The following is a 15,606-nucleotide window of genomic DNA, read 5'->3' as shown; positions in this document are numbered from 1 at the left end:
GCAACATCGAAGACATTGCTTTGTCTTGTGTGAGCGATATCAGGGATGTTGGTTGGCCTCCTTCTTTCGCGACACTCACGTTCTCTTTCCACGTGAGCACGAGCTCTCAGGTACATACACGCTATCCGTTAGATGTTTCAAGATATGACATACGCCAACCCTTTACCCGAGAAAAGCCGCGGTAGCTCAATTGGTAGAGCATGGCACGCGAAATGCGAAGGTTGTGGGTTCGGTTCCCACTTGCGGGAAGTTGTTTTTTCATCCACTTCAATTTCCATTAATTGATCGTTTATTTGCTTCATTTATTAACCACTAGCAACTTCCCCTATGTTGTCCTTGATGTCGGAGTTTGTTGGCTTCTTATGATATGACTAATAAAAATCGGGCCCCTCGGTTAACCCCCTTTATTCTCGTGTATTCCGTGTTGTTATTTTTGACACTTACTTACTCAACATGTGTCATATTTTTCATTATCATTTTTCGCGCACTGTACAAAAGCATCATAACGGCTTTCCAGAACGAAGCTCTAACTGCTTGTTGGCCGGGAGTGTAATAAATATTGGTTGGTTGATTATTATTGTATTTAGAAACAGGGAAATACATCAAGGAACCAATCAGGAAAGCGTTAGGAGCGTGACAAAGCAGAATGTGCGCGTGTAGTATAATACCAGTGTATGAGAACCGGAGTAAATGTATAGATACACTGATCATATTCAGGCAATATTGCCAATAAAGTTACTTTTGCTAAAGCCTGTGTGAACAGTAGAAAGCATAGCAAAATAAAGGATAACATGAAGCTTATATGTAGCAAGAGTAAGGCACGAATATATATAAAGTTTATCACGCGTACTATGTGTTGTGATCATTCCGGGGTCATGCTCAGAACCACTGTAAAGGAAAAGTATGCACGACCCAGTTCAACAGGACAAGGGTACCCTAGCACGTGGCTGAAAATAAAAAGAGAAGTCCTTGATACCACGCATGTATTCAGAGCAGTTTTATGCTTCTTTTACATGAAGAACTAGTGTTCGCATGTAGAGCTTTTAAACCTTTGAATAATTTTACTGCACTTAACTTTAGTTCTGCAAATTGCATGAATACTTCTGCTTTGTTTGTGGACCTTATGGCCAACTCTTCCCTTGCTGTGTTCCTTCGTAATTTGTGTAGGTTTCCTGTTCACTTTGCCGCATCATATCATCTCACTTTTTACTTGAAAAATATAAAGATTCAAAAGGCGCCCTAGTGTAACGAAAAGAAATTGGTAGTTGGCTCCACTGTGTCCTGTTATGGCCGAGGGGCTAGATTTGCTTTGCATCGTTTTACTGATTATTAGCGAATGGCGCACATCGCTGCAATTCGAAAACGAGTCAGCTGCGCGAAATGACTCCGTATTCTAAAGAATAAAATGCCCCCCTTCTGGCAGACAATTAAATATGCCAGGGTAAGTCATTCTCTGCACATGACATGAAATTTTACCCGTCTAACAAGAGACTTAGAAGGCTCACCGAAAATTTTGGTGATAAAAGGCTTTATTATACTCAATGAGGAAATGCTTTCATGCTTGTGGACTTTATAAAATTACCTTCTTTATGCTGGAGCTTTAGAACATTGCGAAGCCAAAGTCTCTGGTGTTTCAGGTGAAGGCAGGCCAGTCCAGAAAATGGGCCTCTCTTAGCGAAGCCAAGCTTGCTTTTTACGTTAGTATTTTCCAAGCCATTGCCTTGAGTTATAAGTAAGCGTCTGTAAAGACCGACTCCAATGCACGTTATTGTTGTGAGCGAAGCTATAACAGACGCCAAGCATGTGACGACGCCGGATAGTATACCAAGAAAATGAACATTATTGGCGAGAAAGAAAAAAAATCGTTACTTAAGATGCATCCTTTCAAAACAGTTTGATGATTTTCAGTAGCTGTCTAGGATTCCTGAAAATATTGCCTAATTGATTTATACACATAAGCTAAATAAGTAAGAGTGCGCTTGGTGTAAAATAAAATGTATCATAAGGTCTCAGTAAGGCTCAAATCTTGCTGCATTCAAACTACTATGCATTAGAAACTGCAATTCCCCTACGATCAATAATACGAATGCAATATTCGCAGTTGCGATGGCACAAATGGTAGGCGTCTTGAAGAATAAAACAACTAGTAGTTTTAAAAGCAAACATGATAACCGCTTGCGTAGGCGTGCTTAATCGAAATTTCACATAAAATCTCTGTGCGTACTATGCATGCGAACTAAATATATGTACACGGTTTTACGTGCGAAAGTCTGAATCGGGCAATGACTGGCCCCGCACTGGTGAGCTTCGAATTAATGTTGTTTATTCGGGCTTGGCTTACGTGCACGCAATGTTCAATACATGAGTGTTTTTTGTACGCAGAATCCGTAAAAATGCGGCCGCCGACGAAAAGTTGTCCCTACAAGCTGGTTCTCTGGGTCTCAAAACGCAGTAGCTATTCTGCTACAGCCGCCATTAAACATGGTTGGTCTTTTTCGCACGAATTAAATTAGCCACGTGGTTATATTTTGCACTTCATTTAGTAGAGCCAGCCAAAAAGAAAAAAAATACCTCCATTTGTTTTGCACTACGTGCGGCCCCCTTTCCAACCCATTGCTGTGACTAGATTGTGAATGGCTCTGAAAAAAGAAATTGCTGGAACAAGTGCTCTTTGAAGATTTCTTTTCATTTGTCAAGGCCTGATTTACTGCAGTTCTCGCTTTTTTAATCTTTCCTTTTACGGTTTGTTGTAGAATACATCACTACCAACATTACCAGTACATATAGCCAGCGTGACAGCGCTTCCGCAAACTTGCGTGAACGCAACGTGTTATTCTCTCGTCAGAGTAGCCGGAAATGCGATTACAAAAACGTACATTGACGCACGACTTTACTGGAAAATCGCTGATATTACCAGTGCGTCCAAGACGCTTCAGATGCTGAAATCAGAGACATTAGTGATTCAGGACACCAATAATAACAAGTGTTCATGAAGTAAGAGCCAAGACTATTGAAAAACTATTAAAATATTCGACGGTGCACCTAAGAAAAGTAGCAGAGGCGTTATCTATTCTTCAATATAGCTGTGAGCTTGCAATATCGTGCACCTGTGCCTGGGCTTGCAGTGAGTTCTGTATTGCAACCATGTGCAAGAAGACCTCGAAAGAATAAAGGAACAATGTGGAAGCTGCCGTAAAGGCAGCAGCAACTGTTAGGCAAGATGTGTGCGTTTTTTACGCAGTTCAGTAAATAAATGAACCGCCGCTGAGCAAACTTTCCTGAGCCTCTCGTTTGCTCACTCTAGGTTGCGTTTTGTTTTAATGCGAAATAATTATCTGACCCATTACGGGAAAATTCGGCGTCTTCGGCGGCGGTACCCAGCAATGGCACCAAAAATGGGCGACGGCACAAAGAGTAAAAGCACATCAGAAAATGCTTAGGTTGACGTCAAATTTGTTAGGAAGGTTCCTGTAAACGAAGCAAATTAACGGCTCTGAAATGAAAATGTGGAACGTTTCAGTCTGAGTGAAAATCGAGCCCAGGCCTCCGGGGAGGGAGACGAGCACGCTTCCCCGACACCACAATAGCTCTACGGTTCTGGCTGACTGGAGCTGTGCCTAGTGCGTGCGTAAACTGCACACGTCACGTGTGGCCTAGTGCATGCATCATTGTGCACGTGACGGCGCAGCCAATGGTGAGGAGGTGGCGACCATGTTATGAATGCATAAAATGAGCTCGTGCATGACGTTCCGAAGTCTGCAACCGGTACGATGCTTTCGAATTCCCACACGCAAGCGGTCTTAGGTGTCTCTGGCGCGATTTTTTGTTTTGTTTCCACCGAGCATTCTTTGCCACATTCCTGGAACTTGGCGGTAGGTAGGTTTCCATCTCGCCCCTTTTAAAAAACAGTAATGAGCGGCCAATGCGGAAATCGAATCTCTGCCAGCGGGGCAGCCGGGTGCTCTAACCACTAGAGAGAGAAAAACGTTTAATTATCGAAAAAAATGCACATATATTAAAAGGCAACCCCAGTGGTTTTCCGACGAGGTGCCAAGATTAGGTGATCTGTTTCGCTCCTTAATAAGTACAGCAGCAAGCTGTCGTACATAGCTTTGCAATGTTCAGGATTCGTTCATGGAAGGATTCAGTCGTTGATTGTCGTTGGAAGGATTCATTCTATGTAGCGCAGCCAGGCAGATTCTTCGCAGTGTGGATAGGCCAGGCCATGTCCATAACAGATGGTGTGCTGTGGCTGGCTCACCCATGTCGCGAGCTCTACAGGCTGAGTCAAGCGACTTCTCGAGGTATTGGGCTCTGAACGCAGGCCACAATGCGGCTAGGCATTGTGGCAGTACGCACTAGGTACTAGGGACCAGACGCTAGGCACTAGAGACTAGGTACCACTAGGCCACAATGGCACGCATGCTTTTCTCGTTCTAAAGCCAGTCAACTCTTTGAAACACTCAGCGCATGCACCTTGTGCCACATTGTCGTCTTCTTTCCTTGTAACCATTCGCGCTTTGACGCGCCGTGCTAGACTTCACTATCTTCAGGACCAGCTCACTTTGCCCAGTACTTTCTTTGTAGCCACTTACGCTACATAGAAACGCTGCAACGTTGTAGAGGCTTCATGATCGACGAAGTTAATGAAGTTTTAACATTTCAACAATCAACAACAATCGTACAATCGTACATATACGTACGATTGTAAACCACGTACTCGCCGAGGGCCTCCCAATCCGCGTTTCTCGCACTTACGCTCGTCCACTACCTATTTAGAACCCAGCAAGCGCCATGTCGTAGACTCACGCCGAACGACCGGCGTTTAAATCATTTCATCGCCGTCATACGATTGTCTATATATATAATGTGCTTGTCGTGGTGCTGATGTCATCACATACGCGTGCGCTCGGGACCCCACACAAACAACTACTCAAATTAAAAAAAAAGCCGTTGGTCTACCTGGTATGGTTTGGGGAACATCAAACAATGTTGCATCGCCGGGTACCTGGCAAAGGCGTGGCATAATATAGGTACCCCAGTGCGAGAGATCTGCGAAAGTTTTTCATTAGCTTTTTATAGCTAAGAAACAAAACATCCAAGACACGTGTTATCTAAAGTTTTCTGCAGCGAACTATGTAAGAACGAGATCGAGAAGGCAAGAGAAGGAGAACATGGCACGGCTTCCAAGCTGTCTCTCATTTTTTCGTGCAGTTGTCATTTGTTTTAGACTGATGGGAAAGTCTGCTTTTTCTTAATTATCTAAAGTGAGAACGTGGTAAGGAGAGAAAGAAAGAGTCACATTGTCATAGGCTTACAATAATAATAAAAAAAGAACAGACTTCTCTAACTTGCGTGAATGTTCGCTGCGCTCTTTTTCTTTTTTTTGTCTATCTCTCTCTCGCTTCATTTATAATTATTTTTTTTGTATGGGGACAACACACCGCACGTGTGCTCCCCGAATGTCCCGGCGGTGGGAATGCGCCAGCCACTCAAGGCAGCTGATTTATTCCACGTTGTCAATCTACATGCATCTGTTTGTACTTGTGGCGTGTGTCACTCTGCGCAGCTGCTGGATTCGGCCTCTGGCGGGCCTTGTCCGCCTTATTGTTCTACCTGTAATACTTTTTTTTTCTTCCGTGATCACTCACGTGGTGTCGCTTTCATAGACGTTGTCGGGAAAAAATAGCACTCCCAGAAGCCAACTAGGCACGTGCAGTACTCTGTTTCCGTCCTGTCCGTTTTGTACCATCTTATATTTCTATTAGACAATAACATCTCACGAGCTGCTGGAAGGAGCTTCTTTGTAACGACTTTCGATAAAGTGCTAAAGAATTATGCTCTGCGGAAACACGGTGGACATCTTGGAAACCAAGCACGCTTTTGTTTGCTCGCTTCTGTGTGAGATTTAGGAAACTGCTCTTAAGTTGAACATCCACAGCGCCTGTAACGTATATATATATATATATATATATATATATATATGATATAAGGAAAAGTTCTGTAGGTCCGGTGCATAGGTAGTTGAAGAAACGAAGGAGCACACTTAAGAAAATTGCATCTTATAATGGTTTAACGTTTCTGCTGTGGCACGGCCGAAACGTTAAGACATTAAAAGATGCCATTTTCGTAAGTGTGCTGCTTCGTTTCTTCAACAAACTATATATATATATATATATATATATATATATATATATATATATATATATATATATATGTGACTTGGCGGGTTTAACTTGGGTAATCAATGCGCACTATAAGCGGGGAGCCCTGTTCACACTTCATAAATTAGAATAGCAGGGTAGAGCGGCAGCTATGAGCCAAGAGGCTGATTGCACTTACTTCTGCCCGTAGTCCTTTCGGCCTAAATAGGTTAAGCAAACAGACGTTAGGATGTTTACCCTTCACGGGGGAAATGGGATGACGGATAGAAAAAAAAAGGAAGTCAAGAGGAAAGACATAGTTGTACGAGCTTCTTTTCAGGTGAGTTGACTTTAGAAAAGTCGAAAGAGCACGCGTAGCTTTCTGGGTTGATGACGGATATTCTGATGTGGCTAAGCGAAATGTCTTGTAACAACGTATATTTTGTACAATTTTTGAATCTTCATAAATAGTAACTTACACAGAGACTGTCTATATGAGAACTTTGTTCACTCTTTTTAGCTGCCTCCTTCAGGTTTTTCAAACTCGTGACGTCTTTTTCCCTAGCCCACCACGGTTTCACTTCCATAGGTTTGTCTATCTGCCGGTATTTGGCATGACATGGCACACTAAAGTGGCTTGTATAGCACGCTCTTTTCACACACTCGAGTTAGCTAGCACGTGTACACCATGGCCAACGCGATATATCTGTCATTTTAATGCATTAGCATTCCTATGGTACTTCACGAACTTTGCGGGGGACAACTTTCTATCTACGTTTGCATCTGTGTTTGGGGATATCTATGCTTGTTCGGATCTAATTATTTCCCGCCTACCTCTGGCCAAGGGTAGTCCACGTTCTAATGGGTAGCGCATCGCGCTGCTGTGCTGAGGGAACCGGTTCGAAAGCAACAGTGAGAAACAACTTGGGTAACTGAGCATGTAGCAATGCGTACATACGTGCCACTCTTATTCAACGAACCTCTTTCACACAAACATAGGTCACTGTAGATGCGGGACTGGATAGGCACCGCTGTTCGAAGTAACCATGTGACACCGACTTGGAGCAGTCGGTAACTGCCACCTTGTAGGTACTGCTCTTCAGTGAACCTCTTTGGTGGCAACTTGGGTCACTGGGTACCTGTCCGAGGGTGTGTGCCGCCCTTCAACGAACGTCCTTGAGGCCAACTCGGACAACAGATATGGGCCACAGACAATGTGCCATATTAACATGAGAAAAAAAAAGATATCCCTCAAATTTCTCCAATGTTGAGCGGGATTTAACCTGCGTCACAAAGGTGTGTCAAGGACAGCGACCCGACGCGTAGCGGGCTGTGCCGTCGTGCCGTTATATAGGTCGTGTCGCTATATTGGTTTAATGCTAACGCATTACCGTCGACAGCGTTGGTAAGATCGGTTGCAGGGCTCATTTTTCATACAATCTGCAATTACACCATGCTTTGAAATACCGTATTTCTTTTGCCCGTCACATATTTCACCTAAAACAAATCATACCTTCTAAGCAGAAGTGCCAGCAGCCGCACGAGCCTGTTCAGCCAGCCTTGCATCCCTAGGACATGCGTCGACCGAAATCACCTTCCTGCCTCCATCGCTCACATCCAAGGTTCCTTCAACTTCAAGACTGCCGTCTGCAATTTATTTATTTATTATTTATTTATTACTTACTGCAGACCATTGGGTCCAAGCAGGTCGGTAGTTTTAAAAAGCAGTCATAATACAAAAGAACGACGATACAAACTGTTTGAAGACATAACATAGATAGTAAAACACAAAATATGAACAATGGAATCTGTTTCAAGGTTGGTGTAATAAGATATAATACAACTGAGTACAAAACAATAACGGAATATGTTTCTAGATTAGAGCAATAATAGTACTACAATAACAGATGTGAAACGGTACAACAGTGATACTTCAGTCTGGTAGGAGAGACTAAGAAGATGTCTGGATGAATTCGTTTCAATCTAAGACCGTGCGTGGAAAACAGGAATCCTTATAGTGTCAGTTCTAGCAAAATAAGGTGTCAAAAAGTTAGGCTGATGGTGCCTTGTGGGTCTGGTTAGCAAGGGTGATGGATACGGTGATGGATCTATAGCAAGTTTATGGTTAAGAAGCAGTGAAAGCAAGTCGATTCGGAACTGTTTTCGACGCGTGACGAATGCTTCTTTACTAAAATTTTTTTGCGTATTTTGTATATTATTCGACATTCCTTTCTGTAATGCTTACAGGCCTTCCAAGTACCCGAAACAAACAAACAAACAAACAAACAACAAGTAAATAAATAAATAAATAAATAAATAAATAATGAACCACTTCATGAAAGCTTCGAGTCACGTGCATTCTAACATCCGCATTTGATCTGCATAACGCTTTTTGAGCAACGTGCTTAGCCTTAGGGTCATTTTTGTTAAGTGAAGTAGGAATATGCCTGCCCATTATACGGGGTATAAATCATTTCCTTTAATTTTTATTTCGATAAACCAACGAATCAATAAATAAAATGGGCGGCTGTGCCTCGCAGGCAGAGTCCCTATTTGGGTCCGCTTGGTCAGCAGCCACTGCAGTGACACCATCCACCATCCAACGCGGGTCAGTGGTCATGGTATGGGTCAACTGCTCCTTCCGGTAGGTGGGGTAGTCGAAATGGCTCAGCACTGCCAGACGATGAGTAGAAGCCCCCTCAGGTTGCGCAGCCAGCCGGGCCATGGGAGGAGCAGACGTAGGAGTATAGAAAAGGAGCACCGGGAAAGGGTATCGGGGGTTTGAGCTTGTCGCCGTCCGATAGCCTCTCGGCGAGTGAGAGCTGTATGAGGTGCAGTACAATGTTGAACAAGTTGCGCCTGATAGCTTCATACCAGCTGGGCACGCCCCGTGGTTAGAAGCAATGGGACTATCAGCCAAATTTTGCAAGCGCATTGCAGGTCAAATAATTCCTTCTTAAAGAATTGGCCGAATATATTATAGCGCAATTGAAACTATCTGTGATAACAGGTAAACATTATTCCCACAAGGACTGGTAGTGTTCAGGCTCCTATTTATCCAGGTTCATGGATAAATAAGCATCCGCGAACTGTCTCTTTGTTATGTACAAAACGCATGTCGAAATTGCGAAATTGAAGCCTAGTAGTAGCGAGGTCATCCCTGCTTGGTAGACATTCTATGACCAGTACCTCTTTCACGATAACCATTCTTACTGTGTGGCACGAAATGCATTGGCGTGCTATTTGGTATTTCCCACAAAAGCTTTCTTTAGCAGTTCTGGACAATAATAACTAGATCGCTTATGGATTTTTTATTAGATTTTGTGACGTATTTCTGGAAAGCGGGCTAGTCATGGGATATATGCGGACAAATAGTAGTTCATTACTGCACTATATTTTCGCAAATAAATGATGTGTCTCAAGCTAAATCATTGCTGGATTCTTTAGTGCATCACGTTAGCGGCCACATAAGTATTGCAGTTTATTATGCAAGTAACTTCAGCATCTTTCTGAAATATACCGCGAAAGGGGAAACAGTGCCACCACTTATTGTCATTTTTTAAAGAAAAGCCCTTGAAGAAAAAAAATAAATCAATAAAACCAAATAAAAAGAAGTAAACGCACATATTAATAAATAAAACTAAAATAAAATTGAGCGCAACCAAAACGTACTGCGAAAATTGTGTCACAGGAAGCATTTCGCAAGCAGCTGGCTGTCCAGCGTTGTTCGGAGTTACGAATAGTGTCACCAGATGGACAAATGTGTTTGTGCAAAGCGACCTTTTGAGTGTGTGAGGTGAACGCGTGTGTGACGACCGCAGCATGACTACGGTGACAACGTTAGTACGAAGGCGTATGACGAAATATATTTTTTTATACCAATAGCTGTTGTTGGCTGACTACCCGGATCATTCTGACGTACGCCACGGGTGCATGATGTCCGGCGCTTGAATCCCGAATTTCTCTGCGGAAAGTTTAAGAATAAAGAAGAAAAAAAAACACTTTGAATTGTGAGAATTCTAACTCCGGACATAGGAATATTCTACTTTTTGGTCACCTCCCTTTCTTTTTATTGCTTCATTGTCACTTATATTAACACAAGATGCAGAGAACCAACAGAAATATATAATTGTTTGTATACGTTAGCAAATCAGCTAAAATTCTTTCAGAAGAACAAAATAATCAACCACATAGATCCACTCGGGTGGTTCAGGGTGTGCGTGATGCACTTCCATCACATACACCCAGTCTTCTATAACGTTGGTTCGAAATGAACTTGCTCGCAGAACGACACAACCTTTCTGGAGCTATTCGAGAGCTTCTAATTGCAAGTGCCCCCTACGTACCCTGAACCCTTTGCTGCGGCTCCAAGTGCCAACTAGCTTCTCCCACGGGATGCGACCCTGCTCCACTATATATGGTTTGATCTGGCACTTAAGAGAATGTCGGAGAATGTCCGATACAGCAATGTGCGACAACGGCGGCTCTCAAGAAACCGTGTAAGACTTGTAATGCATATGCCCTCAATACGACGTCCAGAGCAGATCTTTAGAAAGCAGGCTAAGCCGTCTGGACTCAAGCAGAACATCTTCTGAAACAAAAATTCGTGGACTTTGATCACATTAGGGAATAACGCAAAAAGTTATTCGGGCCCTGCTGCTGTTTTAGAGGACCACCGTCCTCAATGATCGATTGTAGTACTGCTGCATGTCTTGCTGTGTGCCAACAGTGTTCATTCTGTTTCACTTCCTCTTTTCCCCTTTCTATTCCTCCTTTCTCTAATGCCTAGTGCCGGGTAACAAACACTAGTCTGGTTGACCTCCCTGCCTTTCCTCCCTTTGTAGGTTTTTCTCTCTCTCTCTCATCCGAACTGAGCACGCCATTAGCGCATCAGTGGAGAATACCGCACCCGGAGAGCCCGATCGCGCCATCAGATGCTATAATTTCGAGACACCCGCTCGAATCCTACAGCTCTGTGCTTGATAGACCTGACGTCAGCGCCTCCTGGATGCTCAAGCTCCTCCTCTTCCCAGTTACGGAAGCCGTCCTGAGTAACGTTTCCTTATCCTGCGTGAAATGACAAGAGTGGCTCGCGTCTGCTTCATCTTCGTTAGTCTTCACCTATCGCTCGGCCACTCCTAATGTGTGCTGCAGGGCGCTCGTTTCGTTTACTTCAGTCATAGACTCAGACCTATTACATATACGGTCACGCATCATGGCTCGTACAGTGATGTCCGCATCACTTCTAGAGAGGGAAGTACAGTTTTGCATAGTGCGTTCTGTCGTGCTCTTTGCAGGTTTTCTTTTGTAAAATAATTTTCACTAACGCGCTTTGTTCTATAAATATTTTCTTGATTTATCTTATGTGTATCATGGTGTTGCGAATTTAATATTTTCTTAATAAAGGTAAATGTTCACTTAATTGTATGTGCTAAACATTTCTTTTAATTCTACCCACTCCTTTTCGGGCAAACCATAAGGGGGCTGGATAATTTTATAAATAAAAAAATATAAGATATGAAGAGGGCAAAAGAGGTTGTCTACTTCCACTTTAATCACGAGTCAGTTAAAAAAAATCGCGGAAGATTTTTTTTTAACCAAGGTCGTGACTTACTTCCTGCTTGCACCAAAAACTGAACCACAAATTGTCTTAACGTGACATGCCAGATACCACTTCTGGACATTAGCATGAAGAACTGTCTTTCTTATATCTTAACAGATGTTTAAGCAGTGCCATTCTATTCCTTTACCTGGTCACTCTAAAAGTTATACAGATTATTTGTGGGGGAAATCGACATAAATGAATGAAACATTTTAAACTTACTAATGAATTGTTTAACTAACCGGAGCTGGTGGGCTCGCAAGGAATATACACTCATCAATGTCAGAAGCTGGCACCAGTTTTATTTATGCGCGCTCCCAAATTGAGCGATGAAATGCGTTGTTGCTCCAGTTAAATTCTTTCGGCTTTGCTTATGAACGCGTTCTGTCTAAAAAAATTAACTGGGGCAGTTATTTTGACATGATATGGATGCTGCTTATCTTGAGGCTGGCAGCAGTTCCGAAATTCGTTTTAAACCGACAAGCCTTGAGGCCTCATCAGCTTACGTTTATGAACCACATGTGCTTTTAAGATGATTGGTTCAAAAGCAACAAAATTAACCAAATATTTACAGGGATTTCTTATGTATAAATGAGCACACCCTTGAGTAATTTACAGGAGATAGTATGTTTGTTCTATATTCCAAAAGCAATTCTTACAAAATTCAGCTAATATTATAGGAGCGAGAAGCTCCTGGTATGATCGTATGCTACGTTGCTGACATTCGACATGTTTTATGCCAGTAAAGTTGTATTTTCATGTAGTACCTGCATTTATTTCCGTAAACTTTCTTGTTCATGATCTGTAATTTTTTCTGTCCTTGTGATTGTCGCCGATTCGAACTTCTATAAAAAGGCTGTTCTTGATGTGCTATTCCTAACTGCTGCGGCCACTGCTATCGGAATTCCCCAGCTGTTCCATCACTGCTGCATTTATTTCAATAATGACACTTTGAATGCGTTATTGCGCCGCGAGAACTTTGCTGTATTTTTCGTATTGATTAGTCTTTCAGCTAAATCGTACTTTGAGAGCTCTTTCAATGTGGATTATGCCTCTTATGACAATCTGACCACTGTGCACGCTCATGTTTACTTGCCCCTGTGTTCAAAGGACGTGTAATATATTATTGCACTGGTGAAAACGAGGTACTTTCATGTATTCACTGCTGAACCATACCTAGTTACCGCAAGAAAAACGTAACTTAAGATAACTGGATTATGCAAGCACCTGTTAGATCTGCAACGCGTTCTCCGTTTGCTGGTTGGTTAAACTTAAAGAAACACATCGCAACGATTTTCTTTTTATTGTTCGCTTGTCAAAACACGAATGTGGGTCCAGCATAAATCTGAGCCATGTACGTATTATCTACCGAAAGCATTGCCGGGTCTAAGCAGCCACGACTTCACGACTTCAGCGGGCGTAAATGTCATAAATCCGGTTATAAACCACATGGTGCTGCAGTTTCTGGAACAATGCTGATGTGACAATGCATAAAGGGTTTGGCTATCATTGACCTATACAAACAAAATACCAAATCCAGTGAACTTAATACAGCACCGGAATATTTTATTTCCAAATTGACTGCGAGAAATGTAGCCTGGAAGCTTTTCTTAAAGCTGGTCCGTCGAGGAAACGCGCAGAAGAAGGAAATAGAAAGATCGTCAGATCTCAGTTATTTTATAGGATCGGGCTGTGAGCACGTTTACTGCAGCAGTAGCCGAACACAACGGACATCGTCATGTTCAATAAAACAGCTTCTCTGCGAAGCGGCAAACATGTCTTCGACCGCTACCATATTGCCTGTTGTGGAGTCCCAACAAATACATTCACAGATGCCGCTACTATCAGAGTCTGCGTGGCGCGACGCACCCCGGACAGATTTTCAAGCACGCATGTTGTGCGTTAGCCGACTGGTTAGGGCGCGCTGATTCCAATTAACATTGCTGCAGAGGCATAAGCTCAATCTCGGGTAGTGGTGCATGGCTAATGAAGTGGAGCTTTTCTTTGACATAAGGTGAGCGGGGCGGGGGGGGGGGGGGGGGGGGAGAGAAGCTCTGTGTTGCCAACCGCAGGGTGATTATACTTACAGTAAGGCTTTTACAGCACTTTCGTGGCTCGGTAGGGCCGTAGGGCGTTCGGAAATTTTTCTGTGTTATCTACGGTATTTCGACCTGACCTTGCCCACTTTTATTCCCCCCGGAAGTAAATCCTAGGAAACCCAGAAAACGCCAAAAAATTGCACTCGCGGAAACTAAAGGAATGCGCCTCCATTCCACCCTGTGAAAGCGAATATGCAGCGAAGCTGCGTAACCCGAAGCCACGTACGTGACGGCCGCACGCACGTGTCCGGAAGTGTAGCGTGCATCCTCATTCTTTTAGGCCCTCCGCCAAGGGCAAGCGGGTTATTGAAATAATGGAATTTCTCAAAGTAAAATGCGAAAAGTACGACTTAGCCAGAAGCTGCAGATATGATAACTTCAGTCTGTTATTCGAATAGGCGGCGGAGTCGTTGCAATAGCATAGCATGCATCCTCATTCATGCAGGCCCTCCGCCTAGCGCGACTGCTTTATTGATGTAACTGAATTTCCTTAAGATGCGTCAGAAAATTCGTAGAATACGACTTACGCACAACCTGCAGATATCGGATTGTAATTCGAATAAACGAAAAACATAGTTGTGTTACGCGGAAGCTCAAACATATAGCCTTCCAGCTGGCCTTTGTTTTTTGTGAGAAAAACCGCGCACGCGGACACGAAAATTCCCGACCAACTAGAGGCTAACAGCTTTGCTGTAGAATACCACGTTGAACTAATATGTAGGTGCAGTGCATGTATTTAGTTAACCTGGGTAAAAGCTTACAGGATAGCAAGGGCAGGCGATCTTCCTGTATAAGTTTTTCCAACCATCAGTGAAGTTTATCCAATAAACATATTTATTTAATATATTTACATTTGCAACTAGTGACATCTAATGTCGCAAGTTGGCCATTAGCGGCCAGAAACATACAAACAGCGAAGTGAGGAGAAAAGGAAAAGAAGGCTAAAGAAGAAGAAAGAAAGGAACAGAGAGAGAGCACTACTATTGCGCACGCTTGAAGTTTCAAGCCGGGCTTGAAAGTCACACAAAAGTTGCGTGGTAAGCACGTCAGCTTCTGCATTGCGCGTTGCCACAGTGATAAGAGTGTGAACCGAGTGCCCAATATGGAAATCATTTTTTTTAGTCGCCATGTGGTTATGCTAAGACTAAGGGTAACGAGGTCGCATGGCGGTCGGTGATGGTGGTGGCATCTCAATGAAGGTAAACGCATCGGCAAAGCCGAATGGAGAGAGCCTCGTTTTTATCTCGTAACTGCTCTCCGAATAAAAAGGGCACTTTATTTTAAGATAAGAACTGCGGCTGATATTGTCCCAACGTAACATATGGGCTATGAGGCATACGACTGCGAAAATCTCTCGAATTACTTTGTCAAGCTGGTGTTCACTAACATGTACCCAAAGAGCGGTGCGTGAATTTTATTGCATTTCTCCTCTATAGCAATGTGGCTGCCGCAACCGGTAATCGAACCTATGACTTAATGCTCAGCAGCACAGTGACATATATATTATGAATCATCGTGGTGGATCAAGCTGTCACAAATTACTTAATGAGAAGGGCGACGCTACGTTTTATCCGACTGATTTGTACCTCAGTTAAATGATTATTTTCAGTGTACTGGGGCCGCATAAGGTAAAGCTATTCCAATCTGTTTTTATTCCAATCTTCTAACGTAAAATTTGCGTAACCACCTACGCAAGCATCAGGTGGTAACCCGCAGCGTTGTTTGAGAAGGCCAATAAAGCGCGCTCCTCGTTTATAGGAGG

This window comes from Dermacentor variabilis, chromosome 2 (assembly GCF_050947875.1).
Source record: "Dermacentor variabilis isolate Ectoservices chromosome 2, ASM5094787v1, whole genome shotgun sequence".
In the NCBI taxonomy this organism is placed as follows: Eukaryota; Metazoa; Arthropoda; class Arachnida; order Ixodida; family Ixodidae; genus Dermacentor; species Dermacentor variabilis.
The sequence above is the reverse complement of the archived record's forward strand: the minus strand, read 5'-3'. Positions refer to the sequence as shown.